We start from the raw sequence: 9,810 nt of genomic DNA on the forward strand, positions 1-9,810 counted from the left end.
TTGAATGAAACAGGCATCCCTGCCCCAGCAGCCCTGAGGAAGCGGCTTCCTACAAATAAGGTTAGCACGGTTTCCCTTACCTGTGGATGGCAGAGAGAGAGCTAGAGCTGAACTCGTCCAACTCCAACAGGCACACGATCACTCAGGGAAATCCAGGTGATGCTTGATGCTGTTGGTCCCAGGACCACACTTTGAGTTGCAAGAGGCTGGAGAGACGGACGTCACCGCTCGCCTGAGAGGAGGGAAAGAGATGCTGAAAGGAAAGCTGCAACCTGAGGGCACGATTCCCAACCTCCGCAGGGCCTGAGTAGAGGGGCGGGCTCGCGCGGTGGCCGGAGCAGAGCAGGAACAGAGCGCAGACTCTGCAGAGTCAGGAAAAAGGTCCAGTTCTGATCGCCTGCAAACTGCCACACTGGGCGGTGCCTTCGTCCTCAGCCTCGCGTCCCCATCTGCACAAAGGGCATCCTAACTCCCGGTGCCTGTGTCTCTAGATTGTTCTGGGGATTGAATGTGAGGGTCTCGGCACACAGAGCAAGTCCTTGTTGAAATAACTGAGGCCCTCCAAAACAGCTTCAGATGACTTACAAAGATTGTGTTTCCCTGTTTTTTTTGGTACCCTCATGAAGCTACTTTTGCTTTATGTATTGAATCATTCAGTCATTCAACAGATATACATCGAAAGCCCACCATCCAAAGAATTTGCTGTCTGAAATCTCCAGTCTCGTGGAATACAGATTTAGAGGTTAGAGCTGAAGAAAAGGGAAAGGCCGGCTGGATCTCACCTCTACTTGCCAAGTCCCCCTTTGTCTTTCTCCATCTGCTATGCTCCCTCCCTCTGACCTCCCTCCCTGGCTGGGTCCACAGAAGAGAGAAAACTGCACCCATGGGCCACCTCCAGGGACCCTCCTGCTGGTGAAGGTGTGCCCTTCCCCCCCAGCCGCCCTTCTCCCTGGCGTTTACCTCCCCTTTCTCTGGCTATAGGGCTTTGGCCAAAACCTCAGCCACGTCCTGACCACTGTCCTCTCAGGGGCCAGGGCTATGGAATTCCTGCTCATCCTCAAATTTAATGTATACAAACACATTTATATGCACAGTCACAGGAGTTTCAAAATCAAATCAAGGTGGTTTCCTCACAGCAGATACAAGGAAAAGAGAAAGAAATCGAGGCTGTTGACTTCTGCTGTGTCACAGACACTTTAGGAATCTGATAACAGCATATAATGCGTCACCACCCAGAAAAACACACTTAAGCACAGCTGCAGGGGTTTCTAGGCACTGGGTTAAGAATGCCAGGTCTAGAGGCTCCTGTAAGCTTAGGGATACAGGGAGAACACAGCCAGACAACAGGCTAAGGTGGTGGGTATGATGAAAGCCCCTAGTTTTCAGTGTCATCACACGGTCTCTATGCCCTCAAGTCCCCAACTCCATCGGTGGTCACCCTCAGCCACACTTCACACCATCCCACAGGTCAGGGTGAAGACTTGCCCTGCGGTGCATCCTGTCAGCTGCTTCTCCTGGGACCTTCAGGAATCTCAGTGCATTGTCCCATTGGTGTGGAAACTCTGGGCCACTTCTTTCTGGCCTGTGGCTGATTCCACTCTCACTGCCCTCCAGCATTATTCTTGGTCTCCCTCCTCTTGGGCTCAGGCTAGCACAAAAAAATAATGCACCTTTTTTCCCAGCACAGAAGTCCACAGACCTTTACTCAGAGCCCAAAGAGATTAGAAGGAAATAAACAAGAAGATAAAATGCATAAAAATAGTCCATCATCCCCAGGACATCTCCTTGACTCCAGACCTTGGCCACAAGCTGGTGGCCCTGGGTCTTGGTTTCTGCCCTCCCATCTCCTTATCACTGTCTCAAGGACTTTCCTTCTTTGCTTGCAGGATCTTAGCTCCCCAACCAGGGACTGAACCCAGGCCCCAGGCAGTGAAAGTGCTGAGTCCTAACCACTGGACCACCAGGGAATTCCATCAAGAACCTTCCTTCCTAAATGATCACTTCACTGCTTTTTTCCTCAGGTTCCCTCTCACGCATCGCTCTATCACTGTCTTCCTCAGGCTCTGTATATGAGGAAGATGTGGCTGCCCCCAGGAACAGAGAAGAAAATGCTAGTTTTTCTACCAATATCCATGATCCCGTTCTTTCTTCAGCACACCTGAGTTTTATAGCGGGCGCATGGTCACACAGCTGAAGATTATACTTCCCAACATCCTTGCAGCTAAGGTGAGTCTGTGCAACTGAATTCTGACTGATGGCTATGAAGAGGTCAGCTGTAGGCCACTTTTAAGTTATGAGCTTAAAAGAAATGGGTATGTGCTCCTCTTATTCTTTCCTTCTTCCCACTGACTGGGAGGCAGACATGATGGCAGGAGCTAGAGCAGCCAATTTGAGCCCTCTCATGGGAGCCACCATGGGCCTCAAACAGTGACTGATACACAGTAGGTGCTCAATAAAGAATTTTTGGAGGGACTTCACTCATTTACTCTTCACAAAAACCCTATGAGGTAGAATTACTGTGTCATTAACTATTATCATCCCAACTTTACAGATGAGGAACCTGAGGCACAGAGAGGTTGAGTAACTTCTGTAAGGTCACAAAGGGTAGGATTTGAACCTGGTTCCAGAGTCTGCTCTTAATTGTGGTAGCATATAGACTTACATGAGGGAGAATAAACATCTATCACATTTAGCCTCTGTATTTGGGGGCCTCTTTGTTATAGCAGCTTAGATATCCCTTAATATACCCTCTGTGACATCCCAGAGGTGACTGTGGGTCTCCCCATTGCCTAAGGCCCAAGAATGAGCCCCTTGAAGGCCAGTTGCCAAGGAGGCAGACTCTAGGAGGCAGCTGAGGGCGGCTCTCTAGGGGCTAAAGACTCCAAATTGAGTCCCTTCCTTTTCACTCCAGGCTCCGTACTATTAAAAATCAGCAAAGTCCCCATCCTGCTTGGGTCAGCAGCTCCTGAAGCACCCACACGTGCTCACTAACCCTCCCTTTCCTCCAACTTATCACCTCAAAGACATGGGCACACTCACACTGCACCCCAATGAGGACACAACCCCTGAACCCTCCCCAAAGGGTAATGTTTGGTCTGTTATTTAAATCAACCAACATTTCAACAGTTTTGCAGTTTACAGTTTACAAGGTACCACCACAGAATCTAAGCATGGAAAGATATCCAGGATCTATTATTAAGTGAAAAAAAAAGTAAGTTTCAGAACAATATGCATGTTCTTTTCTTATTTCTACATACACGTGCACACATCTATATGTCTGTGAAAATGCAACCCCCTCTCTGGAAATAGTGGCTACTCATGACCATTCTGGAATAGAGCAGGTCTGACGGTCACCCCCATTTTACAGATGAAGAAACTGGCTTTAGACAGGTCAAGGCCCAGACCATAAGGCTAGCATGGGTGAGACCCCTGTCCCGCACCTCAAAGCCCTGCTGTTTCCAATAGACCTGCCTGCTGTCTTTCTAGGTCAATGTCTAGGTTATTGTCCCCACAGTTCACCCAGCTCACTACTCCCTACCCCAACCCCAGCGTCTGCCCTAGAATGAAACCAGAGACAGGCGGTCTCGGGGGGAGCTTTTCTGGCAGGGCCTCACTGCCTTCTTATGACCAATAACACTAGATAGTCTCGGACAGTGGATCTCACCCAGTGACAAAGGAATCCCAATTGCCTGGAGAACATGATAAAAATGTACTAGCCAGCACCCCCCGAACCAAACTCCTGATCCAGGCTCAGCCTCCTGTGGGGTTTTTTTATAACAAGTTCTCCCCCACCCCTGGCAGGTGAACTTAACCCGCAGCCACTTTGTTAATATTGGAAAGTGACGTTAGGTAAGCCCCTTCGTGTGAAGGGTAAGGCCATGGCTGTTTTCCCCTTTGTTTTCCCACAGAGATCAGTTACATTTCTTTGGTGGGAGAGGTGGGCTGGGAAGAAAATGTGGGAACAATGTGGAAACCTTGGGGCACTGCAAGAGAGATGGCCTCATGTGCCCACATGGAGGAGAAATCTCTGAAGGAGGGTCCCCCTGAACTTATTAACATCTTACATCTAGCGCTGAAGTTCTTGAATAATAGCCGGCATTTGTACTGAAATGTGCCTTTTACCAAGCTCTTTTGGGGAACATTAGGCTCACCCGGCCCTCAGTGCAGCCCTCTGAGGCAGGGATTACTGTCCCTAACTCACAGATGGAGAAACTGAGGCTTAGAGAGATGAAGTGACTTAAAGTCCCACAGCTAGGAAGTTACAGGCTTAAACCCAGGATGTCTGATCCCTAATGACAGACATGATTTCCTCAGCTGTAAGCCATTGTGTGTATGTGGGGGGGCGGGTATGGGAAGCTGGGGATTCTGTTCTTCTCACAGACTAGTGCGCATAAGAATCCAGGAAGGGGGCTCCCACACCACAGGGAAGATTCTCAGGCCTGGTTCCCAGGGATTCCATTTCAGTGGCTCTGGAGTACAGCCCTGAAATCTGCATTTTCTCAAGCTCAGATTGGCATACAGCTGGGCACATCAGCCACGTCTCCCCTGCTGCCTTCTCCCAGACCTATGGAGAAGGGGACACGAGGTGTCCTGGCTCAGAGTGTGGTGACTCTAAGGCCTCCCAGATATCCACACTGGAGAGAGGAGGAAGCACTGTGCCCCCTCATGGGAAACTACTGAAGACCCCAAAAGAGAAAGGATAGGAATGGAAAAGGGCAGAAGCCCCACCACCACTTTCCCCATCTAAGGCCTGGGTTTAAGGAGTCTCATCTTCCTGGACTACTTAGAGTAACTGGAAATTTCCAATAGTTGTGGCTTACTTTGATCTGTGTCCAGATGAGCAGGAGGGGCCTGGATCAGAGCTCTGGGAGACCTATACACAACCACAGAGCATCACCTCAAATGAAAGGTTGTCACCAGATCTCATTACGGGGGGACCTTCGAAGTCCTGTACCCCTCCTTCCGTCACACACACACACACACACACACTGCCCCCCTCTCTTCTCTAAGGACAGTGCCAAAATCAAGGGCAAAGACCTAGAGTGACCTTTACGGGCTGCCTCATCCCACCGCCGACCAAGGTTCCTGCCCACTCTGACCTTGCTTCACCTAGCTGTCCAGGGCTAGAGAATGCCCTGCAGTGGCGTGGGAGCAGATCCTGGGAGTGGCGCTCTGGTGAGAGTAGCTGTGCCAGGGTCAGGGGCTCAGGGTCAACAGGAGATGGTGGCAGCCTGGGTCAGCAGGAGGAAGTACTTTGTATTGGGGGAGTCAGTGTGTGTCAAGCACGAGAGGGACCTCGTGGGGTTCTCTGCCAGGGAATGGCTGGCTGTCACCTGGAAACTCAGGGATCTTGGCTCTTGTAGAAGTGCCAGACAGCACTGTCACCACCTCTCACCACTTTTTAGATAGTCTCTGAATGGACTGACCTGTTGGCACTCACCCTTCCCCTGACATTTCCATCTGTAGATTTTACTACCTAGAAGATACAGCCTGTCCTGTCAGGCTTGACAATCATACTGTGGAGGAAGAAATTTATAACTTGCCAGACACCGTATCAGTTGGGCAGGGAGGCAGCTGGCCCAGCAGCAGAAGGGAAAGAGCACAGAACTAGCAGTAATGGTGGAACTCAGTAGCACTGAGTCATTTCTTCCCTGTGCAAACCCATAAAGACCAGAGAAGCCTCTTCTTCCCGTTTGGGTAAGGGACCTCCTCCCTGAAGGCAGAGGGATGACTAAGATGACCACCGGCAGATCAGGTCAGGATCAGAGAAAAACAGATCCTGGTTTTTGCGAGTTTTGCAGCCCCTCAGAGCGGCAGCCTGCAGCAGTGCCGAACTATGGACAGCAGAGGGAGCTCTTGCCCAACCTTTCCCGCGCGGAGGAGGTTGCAAGGACCTGAGCTTTGCGAGCCGAAGGGTTCTGGTAATTTGCTTCCGAAGTCTGGGTGACTGCAGAGCAGCGCATGGCTGGAGTAGGAATAGGGATGACTAGAGGCTCATAACTTCGCTTTTAGGCACTCACCCAGAAGTAGTGGCCTCTTGCGATGCCCCAAGGAGGACCCTTTTTATGCCCCGCGCCAGCAGAGACATGGGCTTGCGCCTTTCTCAGCCCCACTCCATATCCGATCCCTGAAAGAGCGTCCCCTGCATCTGAGGGTTCCAAGGAGGTGCCCCCCCGACCCCCCACCACCAGCTGCACCCCTGCTCTTCCTTGCTGTGGCCCTCTCCTAATGTCTCAGTGCCAGAAAGTGGAGGTGTAGCGTGCTCACGTAAGGGCTTGTGGTGTGAGAGTGGGACTACGTCCGGGTGGGCTTTGGGGTTCCAGGTGGGTTGGGGGGAAAGAGGTGGCTGAAAGGTGCATGCAGCTGTTGAGCACCTCCACAAATGCCGCTAGGTGGCGCTCGAAGCCCGCATCTCAGAGAAGCGCAGGTTTTTGAAGACCCTGGCTCAAGTGCAGGGGATTTGGCTTGAAGACTTAGGGAGGGATGCAGGAAGGAGCCAGCTGAGTTCAGGGATCTTCCTCACTGCAACAGAGGGACGGATTTGGTATTTGGGAGCTATGGAGCAGCCATGGTTTCCAGGAGGCTTGGAAAGGGCGAGGAGAAGAGCGGGGCCGAAGGCATGGCACATATTGCGAGGGATAAAGGATGAATCCCCCAGACCTTCCCCAGGAGCTGGAGAGGGGTTGGAGGATCCTCCATCTTTTAATCTGTCGTCGGATTAAAACCTATAAAACCTCCGGATTTATAGGTTTTGTTCTGAGGCCACTGGGAGAAGAATTCGGGGTCTCAGAATCCAAATTCGGCCTGGGAATTTAAAAATGCAAGATAATTCCCGCGTCTGTCCATCTGTCTGTTTTCCTCCCAGGATTTGTGGGTCTGTGTATCACCTCCTGCTCTGGGTCTTCTATACTCCACCCCGTGCAACCGGAAGGCCGGGGGGGGGGGCGGGGGGGCGGGGGAGAAATCTCCGGATCTTTGGCTTCTCTTTCTTTGCTCTTCCTTCAGATACCCTCAACGGCTTCCGCTGACTCTGGGAAATGTGCCCCAAGCTTTGAAGAACGGCCCTCACCCCCCTCAGAGTCCAGGACAGAAGGGGAAGGGGCTCTAAATGCATCTGACTCTGACACATTCCCTGGGTCAGAATTTCTTTCCAGGACACCCTGGAGTCAGGTGCCCTTCCTCTGCTTGAGGCCTTCCCTGAAGTGATCCATCGGGCCCCAGTTTAGCTTCTCGCCAAGGCCTGCAAATTACTGAGACTGTGATGCCCCAAACTTGTGGGATCCTCCCTCGGCACCATCCCCGTATTCGGAGGCTTGACCCAGAGGTCTCATTCCCTCCCGGCTCTCACCCTCAGCGTTCAATCCGGAGCCCGTCTGGAGGGAAGGGAAGACCTGAAGAGGCCGAGGGCACCTGCTACCAGCTGCGCAAGCGTTAATCCCACCCAGCCGTCCAGAGATCGAGATCCGATGAGGGGCGATAGAAACTGTCACGCGCTGGCAGCCTCACGAAGTGCGGAACGCGGTCTGGCCTGGCGGACTGGAACTCCTAGGTGAGACCCAGACCCGCCGGCTTCCTCCCCTAAAGTAGCGGGTGGCGGGGAGAGGTTGCGTTCTCGTTATGGGGACATAGAAATGTGGGTTCAGAGACTGAAGTGAGCCGGGACTGGGACCCGGAGAGGTGGTGCTTCCCCTGCGGTCCACGCTTACCCGCCTTGCTCCAGAGGCCTTAACAACGTCCCCAGAGGTTGCCAACCTCCTGGAATGGGGTAGGTGGGCTTGAAAGGACGCTGAATCTCCCTTTGGGCCTGCAGAGTCCCCTCAACAATCCGGGCCCTAGCTCCCTGTCCCTAGCAGTGCCAGCGCGGCGGGAGGTCCAAGGTCAGCGCGCTGAGACACGGGAAAGTGAGGGCCTGCCGAGTGGGTGGCCTGGGGCAAAATGAATCCAGGGTTCTGGGAGAAATTGGGAGAAGTGGAGGTTTGAATGACCGCCGCCCCAAGGTGCCCGTTTTCCAAGCTTCGGCACCACTTGCTGCCAGGCCTCGGTGGGGGCGGGGGGGCGGATAGAGCCCGCCCCTGAGAGTCCCCTCCCCCTCCCCGAGGCCGGAGGTATTACTGCTGCTTGATCAGACCTCATTTCCTGCGAAAATGGAGACATATCCAGGGTCCTTAATAAAGTGAATGACGAGGCTTCGGCTGTAATTGGGCTTCCGGTTGGTGGCTATTTCCTTAAACTGACAGTGGAAACAATGTAAAGCCACAGCGCCCAAATATAATTATATGATTATCAGAAAGAGGTGCAGGATGGATTTGCCCAGACCCGGAGGCAATCACCTGAGAAATGGGCACAAACGCTTACCCAGACCAAGGGACCCAGGAACCCCGGACCTCCACACCGACCCCACATCCAAGCGGGCGCCTCAGCAAGCTTTGGCTTCTCCTCCCATCCTGAGCCCCGCTCTGCCGCTGCCATAGGGAAACGCAGGGCCTTTATACGCTGGGGCGTGGGTGGGTCTTCTCCTTCTGAGAGGAGGAGGGTCCTCCAGTGCCGGGGGCGGGGGGCGGCCTGGCTGAGAGTCCCCGGACCGGTGCCCCGGACCGCGTACGCCGGCTGCATATTTCTATGCATAATCCGATTTTCTCCATGACTATTTAGTTAAACTCTTTTAACAACAGCTACATAATTAGAATTTGGATTCCCATTAATTTTCCCTGGGCCTCGAACCATTTGCAGCTCACACTGGTAATTAATGCGATACATCACTAACTTTACCCAGCGCCGGCCAGCCGGGCTCAGATCGCTCGGCCCGCGCCTGGCACCCCTGTGCGGGTCCCTGACACTGGACCCGGCTTTCCGAGTGGGGGCCGTTTTCCTCCCTCCAAAGCCAAATGCCTCGGCCCGCGCAACCAAAGCCTTCTTTCCAGGAAATTTCACAATTAAAAATATTTATCGGGAGCAGATTTACGTTTCTGGGTTTCCAGTCTCGGGGCGTCTGGGTAGGCTATTAAGAGTAATTAGCATCTTTTGCGCGTGCAGATTTACTTCGCTCATTGCCACATCACTCATCCCTAAAAGCCAGCGCAGGCGAAAACAGGCGCCGCCGCCAAAGCCGCTGCGAGAGCTACCGCCCCCGTCTGGGTCTGACTAGGGCTCCCCCGGCCCTGAGCCCCCGTACGCTGCCCGCTCCTAGTTAATCTGGCCGAACTGCTTGCTCCAGGCCCAGGAGGCTGCGCGCCAAGCGAAAAGGTTCCCACCCTGGAGACGACTGATGCAAGGTCGACCTCAGGCGGCGGGGGAGAAGGCCCAAGCCAGGCTCTCCCCGCTGCCTGAGCCCACGGTCTGGACCCGAGGCTTCGCGACAGTGCACTTGTGTGCGCGAGCGAGTAGGCGTGTCTGTATATGCAAGATCTCGTGCGCGCAAGTGCACGTGCATGTGGTTGTTAGTGCGTGTTCCTGAAAATGCACGAGGCGCGCGTGGAAAACGAGCGCCTCAGCCCCCACATTCAACAATCCCTTCCCAGGACCGCAGCTCAAATGCCAGTCCTAGGCCACTCAGCTAGGGCACTGAGGTTCAGAGGGAAACTCGGACCCCTACCTTGCCTTGATTTCCTTTCTACAGAGCCGGCCCCAGCCAGCCTGAGGGCCTGGAACGCGCAGGGCGAGAGGGAAACTGGGAGGCCTGACGCCCGCTCACATCCGAGCGCAGGTTGCCTGGTGCTGGTGAGAGGCCGCCAGAGAGAGGGCAGGCGGAGCAGGGAGTCACTGAACAGCGGCTGGCAGGACCGCTGGGGGCGGCCGGAGAGGTTGGGACCA

General features: G+C 53.6%; 1 long non-coding RNA gene across 1 annotated transcript in view; it reads left to right on the plus strand.

The window, feature by feature from the left end:
* The window catches only part of LOC113623329 (uncharacterized), a 54,817-nt gene extending 45,007 nt beyond the window's left edge, over positions 1–9,810 (plus strand). Inside the window, exons 4-5 of the long non-coding RNA XR_003433895.1 lie at positions 2,061–2,226; positions 7,006–9,810. This is a non-coding gene — a long non-coding RNA (uncharacterized LOC113623329). The remainder of the gene's footprint in view (positions 1–2,060; positions 2,227–7,005) is intronic.

Source organism: Aethalodelphis obliquidens, unplaced genomic scaffold (genome assembly GCF_003676395.1).
Source record: "Aethalodelphis obliquidens isolate GAN/ISIS:26980383/991018 unplaced genomic scaffold, ASM367639v1 scaffold11, whole genome shotgun sequence".
Classification (NCBI taxonomy): Eukaryota; Metazoa; Chordata; class Mammalia; order Artiodactyla; family Delphinidae; genus Aethalodelphis; species Aethalodelphis obliquidens.